This window comes from Triturus cristatus, chromosome 8, assembly GCF_964204655.1.
Source record: "Triturus cristatus chromosome 8, aTriCri1.1, whole genome shotgun sequence".
Lineage (NCBI taxonomy): Eukaryota > Metazoa > Chordata > Amphibia > Caudata > Salamandridae > Triturus > Triturus cristatus.
In genome coordinates this window covers 800,840,644-800,853,872 of record NC_140591.1, presented here as the reverse complement: position 1 = coordinate 800,853,872, position 13,229 = coordinate 800,840,644, and the positions used below count along the sequence as shown (strand labels likewise).

Genomic DNA, 13,229 nt, shown 5'->3' with positions numbered 1-13,229 from the left:
TGACCCTATCCCCAGGCATTGGCTTTTTTTTTAAATTATATTTTTTTGGAGGGGGGCTATGTTGCCCCCCTCCTCTGGCGACTAAAGGCCCCGGGACCCCATCCCCCAGGGCCTGCCTTTCTAATTTTTTAATTTTTATTTATTTTGTATTATTTGGGGGGAGGGGGGCTGCGTGGCCCCCCTCCCGGGCCACTAATAGCACCAGGGACCCCATCCCCCGGGGCTGGCCCTCTCCGTTGCGGGCCGTGGGGGGGTCCCCAATTCCCCCACGGTCCCGATGGCTCCCCGCCTCCTGCGGGAGCCAGCATTGCTTTTCCATATGGAGAGCTGCTAACATGCAGCTCCCCGTGTGGAAAAGCAATTTGGTTTGAATTTTGAAAGAGAGAGCAGGTTTCCCTGCTCTCTCTTTCAAAATTCAAACAAAGTTTGCTATGGCAGCAGCTCCCGCCCTGCCATAGCAAACAGCAGTGTCCTGGGGGTGGGCACCCTGGGACACTGCAGGAGCCAGCCCTGGGGGGTGGCGGTCCCCAGGGCCATCATTGGCTCCAGGGAAAGCCGCACAGCCCCCCTCCCACCAATTTAGAAAGCCCCGGGGGGTGGTGGTCCCCGGCGGTCCCCGCGGCTTGGAGGAGCCTTTGAGCCCCCCCTGCCATTCATTTTTGTAGCCCCGAGGGGTGGCGGTCCCCGGGGCTGGGAGGGCTGTGAGCCCCCCACATACTTACATAAAGCCCCAGGGGGTGGCAGTCCCCGGGGCTGGGGAAAAGCAATGCCGGCTCCCGAGGGATGTGGGGAGCCGGCGGGATCGTGGGGGGATTGCGGACCCCCCCACGGTCCCAAACAGAGAGGGCAAACCCTGGGGGATGGGGTCCCTGTGCTACAAGTGGCCCGGGAGGAGGTCCACGTGGCCCCCTCCCCAAAATTAAATAAAATAATAAAAAAACAAAGTCCGGCCCCGGGGGAGGAGGTCTCCGGGCCCATAGGTGGCCAGAGGAGGGTGGCAATACAGCCCCCCTCCAAAAGATAAAAAAAAAATAAAGGCCATGCCCCGGGGGATGGTGTCCCCGGGGCCGATTAAGGCCTCGAGAGGGGGGCCACGTGGCCCCCTTCCAAATTTAAAAAAAAAAAAAGGTGTCAGGCCCTGGGGGATGGGGTCTCCAGGGCCAATAAATTAGAAAAACAAGGGGGGCCACACAGCCACCTTCTTAAAAAAAAAAAAAAGGGATCGTGCTGGAGGCCACTTCCCTCTTTGCTGCACTCTGCAAACACGCCCCCTGGTGCGTTTGCAGATGGGGGACGAATCCCCCTTGAATACTGGGGGTCCCTGGGGGCCAACTAGCCCACCAGGAACCTCCAGTATGCACCAGGGGGCTGCGTTGCAGAGAGGTGTTCTGAGGCCACGCCCCTTTTTACACCTCTCTGCAACGCAGCTCTGTGGCGCTTAATGGAGGTAGCTGATGGGCTAGTTGCACCCCAGGGACCCTCAGGATTCAAGGGGAGTTAATTCTCCAACTTAAAACGTACCACAGGGCGTGTTTACAGACATGTCACATCAGGCCACGCCTGAGGGTCCCTGAGGGCCAACCAGCCCAACAGGTATCTCCAGTATGCACTAGGGAGCTGCGTTGCAGACAGGTGTTCAGAGGCCACGCCCCTTTTTACACCTCTCTGCATTGCAGCTCTGTGGCACTTACTGGAGGTCCCTAGTGGGCTAGTTTGACTCTAGGGACCCTTAGGATTCAAGGGGACTTAATCTCTCAACTTAGAACGGCCACAGAGCGCATTTACACAGTTGTGAAGGGAGGGGACGGGGCCTGAGGTGACGTGTGCAAACACGCCCTGTGGCGCCTTTTAATTTGGGGAAATAATTCCCCTTCAATCCTGAGGGCCCCTGGGGTCTAACTAGCCCACCAGGTGCTTCCAGTAAGCGCCACTGCGCTGCGTTGCTGAGAGGGGGTGCAGGCCGTGCCCCTTTTTACTCCTCTCTGCAACAGCGCTTACTGGAGGTACCTAGTGGGCTAATTTACCCCTAGGGACCCTCAGGATTCAAGGGTACTTATTCTCCCAACTTAAAACAGCCACCGGGGATTTTAAAAAGTTGACCATGCCCCGGGGGATGGGATCTCTGGGGCAAATCATGCCACAGGTTTCAGGGGCATTATAGTTAGTTGGACATTTCACTCGTACAAAACCATAGAAATTCCCCTGTTATAGTTAGTTCAGCTAACTATAACTTGCGCCCCCGCAATGCACTGCTGATGACCTCACATATTACATCACTCATGACATGGTCAGTGACATCACTCATGACATCACTGATGACATCTCAAATGACATCACTGATAACCTCATCCAGTGAATTTGTGTTTAAATATGTTTTATATATGTATATGTCTTGGTCGATGGAAGAATAAGTGGGTATATAAGTGTCTAAATGGATGATTTTGTTTGTGTGAAACTGATTGCATAACTGAGTGATTAAGTGTATCTTAGTGAATACATGGGTTAGTGAGTAATCTTTAAATGTGAAAATATCTGTATTAGTCTCTCACTTTGTGTATAAAAGTCAGCATGAGTTGGTGAGTAGCTACATGAGTGTCTATATGGGTTATTAGTTGTTTTTTTGAGTATCAGTATGAGTGTCTGAGTGTCTGTGTGGTTTGTTGGGGGTATTACTTTGTGCACAGATGCATGAATAAGTGAGACAGTTTGTATGTGTTGAAGACAGCATGTGTGCAGGACTGTATGGGTGGATGAGTGTGTGTATGGGTGTGTAGGTGAGTGAATGACTGTCTCAGTAGTGTCTTTATGAGTAACTACATATGTTTTAAACTAGTATATGTGAGTATTGGTGTATGTAAGTGAGTATATGTGAGAGTGAGAGATTGGAAGAGTACCTGTATAAATGAGTATGTGTTTCTATAAGTGATTGTTTAAGAGAGTAAGTATGTGTTAGTTTCTGTAGCAGTAAGTGCGGTGGTGTGTGTATAACTGTATACGCAAGTAAATGGATGTTTGATACTTTCTTTGCATGTGTGACTATGTGTGTGAGTAACTCTATGGATGAGTGGCGGTATGTAAGTGCATGTATAGGTGTATGAGTACATATGATGAGTGAGTGCATGTCTGAGTGACTGTATAGGACTTTTGGTGAATGAGTGGATGTGTGTGTAGATCTTGGAATTAGTGAATGGGTATGTTGTAACTGGTATTGGTTTGTCCATTGTTTTGAAAATGGTATTTTGTATTTTAGAGTGTGTGTATCAAAGGTTATATTAAGGTGAGAGGAGGTCTGCCACGCTATCACAAGAATGATGTCATCAGTGATGTCATTTGAGATGTCATCAGTGATGTCATGAGTGATGTCACTGACCATGTCATGAGTGATGTAATATGTGACGTCATCAGCAGTGCATTGCAGGGGCGCGAGTTATAGTTAGCTGAACTAACTATAACGGGGGCATTTCTATGGTTTTGTACGAGTGAAATGTCCAACTAACTATAACGCCCCTGAAACCTATAGTTTTTTCAGTGAATTTCTAAGGTTTTTTAAATGCTAATTTCAAACTATAACGTGCCTGAAACCTATGGTTTTCAGTGAATTTCAAAAGTTTTTTAAATGCTAATTTCTAACTATAACGTGCCTGAAACCTATGTTTTTTTCAGTGAAGTTCAAAGGTTTTTTCAATGCTAGTTTCTAACTATGCCCACAGAGGTAGGACATGTGAAGAAAAAAGAAAAAACACACAGAAAGAAGCAAAAGAAATGCAGAAAAAAGCAACAGAAGTCCACAAAGATGAAGGAAAGTGCAGGAAGAAGCAAGACATGTGCAGAAAGAACCAACAGAGGAGCAAAAAGAGGCCTTGTTGCAAAATCATCCTGTACCCACAACTTTTTCTGACGGGTACAGTTGGTAACTGACTCTGACTAACCAGGCTTAGAGCCAGTGCTATGCTAAAAGACACTTAGAATACAGTGAAAACACCTACATACACTAGGGAACACTATGCGTTGGGGTACCCCTGTGATTACCTTGGCCTCCTCTGTAAGCCCCTAGTATATAATAGGGCAGGGTGATTAAAATTACCTCTAAGCCAGAGGAGCAGAAATATGCTACTTTAACTAATAGCCGTGTTTGCAGAGTGGTGGAGAAAGGGTGCTGGGCGTCCAACCAATGCTCAGGAAATCCGCTGCGTAGGACTTACAGGAGGTACCAGGAGGGATTCTTGGCCCCCAAAGTCCCTCAGGACTAAATTGGACTTCATCCCCCATCCCATAGTCTGCCCCGAGGCCCGTTTGCAGAGTGGTAGAGAAAGGGGGCCATGGCCTCCGAAGACGTCTTAGCAAACCCACTGTGTGGGACTTACTGTAGGTAACAAGAGAGGTAGTTGGCCCCCAAGGACATCCTTGGGGGCCAACTTAACAAACTATTACCTCCAGTCAGTTCCACACAGCAGCATTGTTATGTACTCGTACCAGGCCATGCCCACTTTGCCCACCACTCTACAAACGCACTCTCTGGCACGCTCCTGGATGGGGATTGAAGTCTCCTTCACTGCTGGGGGTCCTTTAGGGGTCAACTAGCCTACCATTTACCTCCAGTAAGCCCCACGCAGTGGGATTGGTGAGAGGTAGACAAAGGCCATGTCCCCTTTCTCTACCACTCTGCAAACACGCCCCCTGGCGCGTTGTAAGTTGGGGGATTAAGTCCCCTTGAACCCTGAGGGTCCCTGGGGTCCAACTAGCCCTCCAAGTACCTCCAGTAAGTGCCACAGAGCTGCGTTGCAGAGAGGTGTGAAAAGGGATGTGGCCTGGGCCACCTCTCTGCAACGCAGACCTGTGGCGCTTACTGGAGGTACCTGGTGGGCTAGTTGGCCCCCAGGGCCCCTCAGGGTTGAAGGGGAATTAATTCCCCAACTTAAAACACGTCATAGGGCGTGTTTGCACACGTCACCTCAGGCCACGCCCCCTCCCTTCACTACTGTGTAAACACACCCGGTGGCACGTTTTCAGTTGGGGGATTAAGTCCCCTTGAATTCTGAGGGTCCCTGGGGTCCAACTAGCCCACCAGGTACCTCCAGTAAGCGCCACAGAGCTGTGTTGCAGAGAGGTGTAAAAAGGGGCTTTGCCTGGACCACCTCTATGCAATGCAGGTCTATGGCTCTTACTGGAGGTACCTGTTGGGCTAGTTGGCCCCCGGGGGCCCTCAGGATTGAAGGGGAATTAATCCCCAACTTAAAACGTGCCACAGGGCATATTTGCACACATGTCACCTCAGGCCCCGCCCCCTCCCTTCACCACTGTGCAAACGCACCCCATGGTGCATTTTAAGTTGGGGGATAAAGTCCCCTTGAATCCTGAAGGTCCCTGGGGTCCAACTAACCCACCAGGTACCTGTAATAAGCTCCACAGAGCTGCATTGCAGAGAGGTGTAAAAAGAGGCGTGGCCTGGACCACCACTCTGCAGCCCTGTGGCGCTTACTGGAGGTACCTGGTGGCCTAGTTAGCCCCCAGGGACAGCCAGTATTGAAGGGGAATTAATTCCCCAACTTAAAACATGCCACAGGTTGCGTTTGCAGAGTGTTGCTGAGAGGGGCGGGGCTCCAGCACCATCGTGTCTTTCTTTTTTTAAAATCTTTTTTAAGAAGGGGGGCTGTGTGGCCCCCCTTCCTTTTCTATTTTATGGGCCCTGGGGACCCCATTCCCCGGGGCATGGCCAGTGTTTTTCTGTAATACATTTATTTGGAGGGGGGCTGCGTGGCCCCCCTCCTCAAGCCATTTATGGCCCCGGGGACCCCATCCCCCGGTGCCGGCCTTTGCGTGTTTAAACATTTTTTTTATTTTATTATGGGGGAGTGTGGGCCGCGTGGCCCCCTCCATGGCCACTTCTGGCCCCGGGGACCCCATCCCCCGGGGCCTGGCCTCTCATTGGGGACTGTGGGGGGAGCCCCAATTCCCCCACGGTCTCTACCGGCTCCCCACGTCCTGCAGGAGCCGGCATTGCTTTTCCACATGGGGAATCTGCTGACATGCAGCTCCCCGTTTGGAAAAGCAATGTGGCTTGGGTTTTGGAAGAGGGAGCAGGTTTCCTGCCCTCTCTTCCAAAACCCAAACCACAGTTTGCTATGCCAGGGCGGGAGCCATAGCAAACAGCAGTGTCCCGGGGGTGGGCACCCCGGGACACTGCAGGAGCTGGCCCTGGGGGGTGGCGGTCCCCAGAGCCATCACAGGCTCCAGGAGGGGGGCCGCGTGGTCCACCTCCCACCATTGGCAAAGCCCCAGGGAGGTGGTGGTCCCCGGGGCGTGTGGGGGGCTCAAGCCCCCCACACAGGTGTTTTTTTTTTTTTTAAAAGCCCCAGGGGTGGCGGTCCCCTGGGCTGCGGAGGGGCTGCGTGCCCCCCGCAACTAATTAATCAGGCCCCGGGGAGGTGGCGGTGGGATCCCCCTACACTTTTTTCTCTGCCCCCGGGGCCTGGCCCACCCGGGGGTTAAATGATAAGCCTGCGCTTTGTTTTTTTTATTTTTGTGACAGGATCCGCGGATCCTCCGCGACTTTTGCTGTTTTTTTTAAATGCTTTTTTTGGCCCTGGGTGTCCTTGTGGGACCCCTTAAGCAGGCCTAGGGGGTCAGGGTGTTTCTACCCTGCCCCCTTTTCTTGTTTTACGCCTTTGTTTCCCTGTTTTCGTGTGCCTCGAGGCTGCCAACACTTCCTGGTTTGGAGTGGTGACAGCCAATCAGAATAAAGCTCGCGGTCGGGATGGTCCGCGGATCCTCCGTGCCTCTAAATATCGAAACTTTTATTTTTTGATTTTCTCAGCAACTACTGAACGGATTTACACCATTTTAAAAAAAGGTCCCTTCTCGAGCCAAAGGCTACCTTTGTGCCAAATTTGGTGTAATTCCGTTCAGCAGTTCGGGCTGTAGCTGTGTCTAAAGTTTCCTATGGGAATTAACATGGAGAAAACACGTTTTAGGACCCCCCTTTTTTTCGGCCCCCGCTTGCCAAATCACCCTGAAACTTTCAATATAGGAGCTGACCGGAGCGCCCCAATAGTTTTGAAAATTTTGCGAAGATTCATCAACCGGCGCCAAAGTTATTGGGCAAAGAAAAAATGCTTTTTGAATAGAAACAAGGTCCTAACTATAACTACCTACTGGTGACCGCCAGTAGGTAATATATATATATATATATATATATATATATATATATATATATATATATATATATATATATATATATATATCACACACATATATACTAACTACCATGCATGGTAAAGGTATGCGTGGTAAAAACACCAAAATAAGCATGCGTACAAATGCATGAATGGTAAAAGCTGTGTGATGAAGGCACTGTGTGGTTAACACTGCATACTGAAAGATGTTTCCCTTTCCTCCTCACTGTGACCCTCCAAACGCAAAACTGGGCAGCTTTTAAATATTATTTTAGGCTGGGTGCCAAAGTGCCTACCTGGAGGAGTCATCCTTTCCTTGGACAGCCTAGATGGGTACTGAACAGACCTTTCTCTGTCCAGTCCTTGACAGGATAGAGGGGACTCTTTTTTTTTATTTTATAATCAGCACGCTATGGAAGGGTATATGTTTTATTGCTTCCCTCCCCTGCTACTCTTTTGATTCCCCCCCCCCCCCCCGTCTCCAGTTCTCTGTGATTTATTACTTTTTTTTCAGAGGGCCCGGCAGCTGCACAGTGCATGCACTTTTTCCCAAGCTCTTTTCATTTCCCCTACCCATGCTTCAAAACGTGCTCCATGTCCCACTACTCTTCCTGCTGCCCATCCCACTTTCCATGATTTATTTATTTATTTCCAATTTCTTGGCCTGTTTATGCACTGTCTGAATTGCTTATTAGTGGTTTCACTATTTAGAAGACTTACAAGCCAGGTATTAATTAAAGTTATTTGCCTGCATTCAAAGCCTGCCTAGATTTGCTGAAAGTGCAGAGCAAGTGTGTGAATGCAATGGGAGAGTGGGTGAGTGTTAGTTTGAGAGTGGTTAGTTTGAGACTAACAGACATAGGGCCAGATGTATCAATGGTTTTCCCGTTCGCAAACGGGCCAATTCTCAGAATCGGCCCGTTTGCGAATGGGAAAAAGACTTTTGGGATGTAACATCCCAAAAGGCCCTTGCAATATATGGAATCACAAATTTTGCGATTCCCTATTTTGCGAATGCATTTAAGGAATCGCAAATTGCGATTCCTTAAATGCAATGCAGGAAGCACCCAAATTGTGCGATTTTGCCCTAAGAAATAGCAAATTATCACCAACTTCAAGTTGGTGGTAATTTGTGATTTCTTTGAAAAATTCACTTTTTTGCATTTTTCAAAGTGCCATGTGGCGCACATACAGGGCATGTATGTGCGCCACATGTGTACACATACATATTTCAGGAGTGCAACAGGGTGTCCTTTGGACACCCTTGCATCCTTGAAAATGCATTCGCAATTTGCGAGTACCTAATGGGTACTCGCAAATTGCGAATGTCTTCCCATTCATTCCTATGGGCCTCTAGGCCCATAGGAATGAAAGGGAAGGTATTCTTTGATTGCGAATCAAGGAATATTAAGAAATCGCAATTATTATTGAGATTCCTACATACATTCCATTTTGCGAGTCATTAATAGCGATTCGCAAAAAATCGCTATTAAGGAGTCGCAAAATCCTATATTGATACATCTGGCCCTTGGAACATATTTACAAGCCTCTATCGCCACCCCAACATCACTTTTTTGGACATTGTGATGGCGATAGAGGCTTCACCTTATTTACAAGGCAGCGTTAAGTCACTTAATTTGGCTTAACGCTGCCTAGTAAATAAGCCACCCTTTCATGCTATACTTAGCGTGAAAGGGGAAGGCAATGGGTGTTACTGTGGGCGTTCACCGCGACACCCATTGATTTTGATGCTCCCCCATATTACAAGGGTGGATTAAATATGGGACAGCCCCTTGTAAATATGGGGCAGCGCCAAAATTAAGACCAGGGAAAACCTGTCTTACCCTGGCGATACGAGGAGAAATGTTTGATTTCTCCTCGTTTTTGCTGTTTCCATGTGTGCTGTGCAGCACTCATAGAAACAGAAAAAGGCCATTGATTGTTTAATTGCAGGAAGGTGTCCCTTACTGCACATAAACAATCATTTAAAAAAATGGTGTTTTGTACCTTCTATGTGTGCTGCATTAGGCAGCACACATAGAAACCACAAAACACCATTTAAAGATTGTTTTTGTGCAGGAAATGGACACCTTCCTGCAAATAAACAATCATCCCCAGCAACGCAGACACCCTTTCATTATGGTGCAAGGGTGCCTGCATTGGCGCTAGGCAGCTAAATTTAGCACCAACGGAGGGGGAAACGCAGGTTTACACAATATTGCTGTAAATATGGTGCAGCCCTGCGTTTCAGAAGTGGCGGACTGTGGTGTTAAGCCAAGGAGGCTAACATCGCGCTCTGTCACTTCCATTGTAAATATGCCCCTTATTCTCCATAAACTGCGGGACATTGATAGCGTTTTTTGCCGTTTTCCTCATAGCGCCAGGACACCTACTTGGTAATCGCGCGCTTTACAAGTCACGATAACATAAGCCCTGCTTTTATTTATCATACTTACCAGAGTGGCGGTATCTTTTAATTAAATCTTGATCAACAAACACTTGGAAGTCAGAAATAAACAAGATCAATTTCAAGCAAATCGCAGATGCAAGTCCATTGTGACACTTTTTCAGACATGCTAGATCTCTTCCCTCCATCCTAATTCCCCTAAAAGGTTATATTGTGAGGTTACAACTGGAATGCGTCTGCGGCAACGCCGTTACACAGTGGTGGGCCCCTCTGCAGAATGTGATGTGGAGCCCATGAGTCAGTCACATCACACAGATATTCATTGACCTTAGGCTGAATGGGCCCCCTTGAACTGTTAGGGGCCCTGTAAGGTTGGTGGCCCCGTACCCCGCAGGGCTGCAGGGGCCTGCGGTATGCCCCAGATCTGTGACAAGTGTTCCTCTGAAACAAACGTGGACAGCTCTGATTTCTTCATGGATTCCCTCTCCGGTTTTGACTTTGGATATGAAAAGTCATCAAGTGTCACAGGAAAATATTCGTCTGATGTCACCGTACTTGATGCTGATGTGCGCCTGCCTTGGGCTGCCCTATTTAATTTGTAGGCCTCTGCACCGCTCGAGTTAATGTGTGCTTCCGAGCTGCCTTCTGTCACCTCACATTGTCTGCTGTCACTGCGACTGCCCGAAGGGACCAAGTGCCTCCCTTTGAACGGCAAATGTGATACTGTTCGGCCCCTGCGGCACTGGACAGAAATCCTGATTCATTTGCTTCTCTGTGGTATCGTACGGCAACCGAGGGCGAGATAAAAGGAAGAGTGGAGAGAAGGAGGAATCAAACCCTCTCCCAGTATCTTTCAAGATGGTGGCGGCACTTGTAACATTTAAAGGAGCCCCGTAAGTCGTTTAACACGTGGAATTACTTCATTTAAATTCCTGCTAAAACCACTCGTTTTCAGTGTCATCTTTCCTTCAATCTTGGGGATATTCATACGTTTGCCCTAAATTGAAAACATTATCAGGCACATGCATCAAAGCTATTTGCGATCGCAAACGGCGCGAATCGCATAAATCGGCCGTTTGCGATCGCAAAAATAGCTATTGCGATGCATGAAACAACTTGCCACTCGCAATTTAAGAAATCGCAAATTATTGTGATTTCTTAAATAGCGATTGCATTTAAGGAATCCCTAATTGAGATTCCTTAAATGCAATGCATTACAGTTTCCAAAATAGCGATTTCGCTATTAGCGTGAGCAAATTACCATGAGGCTGGACCTCATGGTAATTTGCGAAAACTTAGAAGAATACACTTATTTGCATTTTAATAAGTTTCATGTTGCCCACACATATGCCCTTAGAGCATGTGTGTATGCAACATTTGTGCAGAGTGAACATACATGGGTGCAATAGGGTGTCATTTTGACACCCTTGCACCATCGAAATTGCGGGAGCAATTTGCGTGTACCTACTGGTACTCGCAAATTGCTCCCGCAATCTCTAATTCATTCCTATGGGCCTGGAGGCCCATAGGAATGAATGGGAAGACATTCCTTAATTGCGACTCGCAATTTGCTAGTCGCAATTAAAGAATTTGTGGGAATCGCTATTTCTTTAGCGATTCCTACATGCATAGGGTTTTGCTATTCCTTAATTGCGATTCCTTAATAATCGCTATTAAGGAATCGCAAAACCCTATGATGATGCATGTGCCTGTAAGTATAATTTCATGTTAAGAGGAGTTTCTACTCACATTGGGATCGTGAGATATATGGTAAAACTGTAGATTATGTTTTTGCTATGAATACATTTCGCCACTAAAAACCTGGAAGACTATGTATGGGGGAAAAACTGCCCTAAATATAGGAAAAAACGATTGAAATTGGTGAGCAAATACCGATTTCCGCTACAATTCCTGATTGCACACATTATATCCCATGATAGTGTGTTAATCTACCACCTCGTAAATACCACACCTTCCTATATTGATTATCTTAGATGTGGTATATCTGCTCTGGTTTTTCTAAACACCTCATAATGAGGTCCTAAAATACATTAAAGTAATCTTCTCCTCATAAATTGGTAGGTCTACCTATGGATCAATACAGGTAAGAATTATTATGATATTTTTATTGCATATATACATTTAATGTCATCAATGGTGTCTCAGTATGCGTCTACCCCACAAAAGAATAATCTGCCTCCTAACAAGCCGTAATCAGTTTGGTAGTAAATACCACAGATACACTGTCTAACGTGTCATTTTAAAATGTTTGCACTATGCTCAGGACCACATTCATTTAAAGTGAGATGTAGGGCACCAAAGTATGGTAGGAAAAGCTTTCACAAAGCCAATAGGCCTCGTCTACGAGACAAGGGCTATTGGCTTTTTGAATGTTTAGCTATTTTGTATAACAGTGCGGCTGCTGTATCGCATGACTTTAAAAAAAAGTATTGGCAAAGCCAAGCGACCTATTGTCTGCGCCGGTGTTTATAGCAATGTAGAGCAGCACAGCTGATAGTGAAAAAAAAAACGCTGGGATGTTTGTCAGCACAGGCCACGTCATAGTGGTTTTTATTGAGTGGGGGCAGGAGTCAACACGGAGGGAAGGCGTATGGGGCAACAGTGACAGAGGGTGTGAGGGGAAAGCATTATGAGGCGACCTGCACTAGCCATGTCATAGTTCGATTTTTTATTTATAGCTGTGTGAGGGTGGGAGGCAGCATGGTGGTAGAAGGTTGGAGAGGGAGAGAAAATAACAGTGAGTGGGGTAGAAGGTTGAGCAACAACACCACGGATGTGGTGGGTGAGTGAGCAACAATATGGAGAGTGGGTAGGAGAAAGCAACAACATGGACAGCTGGTGCGGTGGGATGGAGAGCAAAAACATTGGCAGTGGGTGGGAACAAGCAACAGTGGGTGGGATGGGGAATCGTGGAAGGGAGAGCAACAATACGGATAGTGGCTGGGGGCAAGCAATAACAAGGACAGCAGGGAGGGCAAGTAACACGGAGGGCAAAGTGGCATGGATGGTGGGGAGACCCAAAGCGAAACTGAGGATGAGTATATGAGGGAGACTGTAGGTAAAGACATACACTCCAGTTGCGTGCTTACATAAAAAGAAAAATGTAACACCCAATTAAGGGAGCAGTGGGAGGTTATAAGCATTTGGGCCATGCTCTAGGGAGGGATAAACACAAGAATTGGAAGTGAATGCCACATGCTCCAACCTGTGAGAAGCAAACAAATGAGAGTGACAATGAAACCAAGCAATGAGCGGCCTCTAAGCCCCCTGTAACTAAACAATATGTCTTGCAAGCGTACGTGTATGTATGTATATGGTATTTCTATAGCACAAACAGACAAAAAGCTGAAGAGTGATGTACAGTGTAAAAGTTCAAGCATATAGTCAACTAGCAAGAGGAGAGGTTGCTGTGTTGTGGATGTTGATTGCAAGTAGATGGTAAAGGCATGGATGCATTAGTTTTTCATGAAGCACCTACTATTAGATTAAAAACTGAAGCGGATTGGGGGAAATGCTATTTTTAGTTTATCCTGTCCCAATAATAAAGCAAACTTTGGTCAACTTTAAAGTTTGGCTGTGCAGATTTCATCACTCGTCCTCATTCTTCAATGGCTGCCATATGGATTACT

General features: G+C 47.3%; 1 protein-coding gene across 1 annotated transcript in view; it reads right to left on the bottom strand.

The window, feature by feature from the left end:
* The window catches only part of DHRSX (dehydrogenase/reductase X-linked), a 916,006-nt gene that overhangs the window by 122,500 nt on the left and 780,277 nt on the right, over positions 1–13,229 (bottom strand). The gene's annotated exons all lie outside the window — the stretch shown is intronic.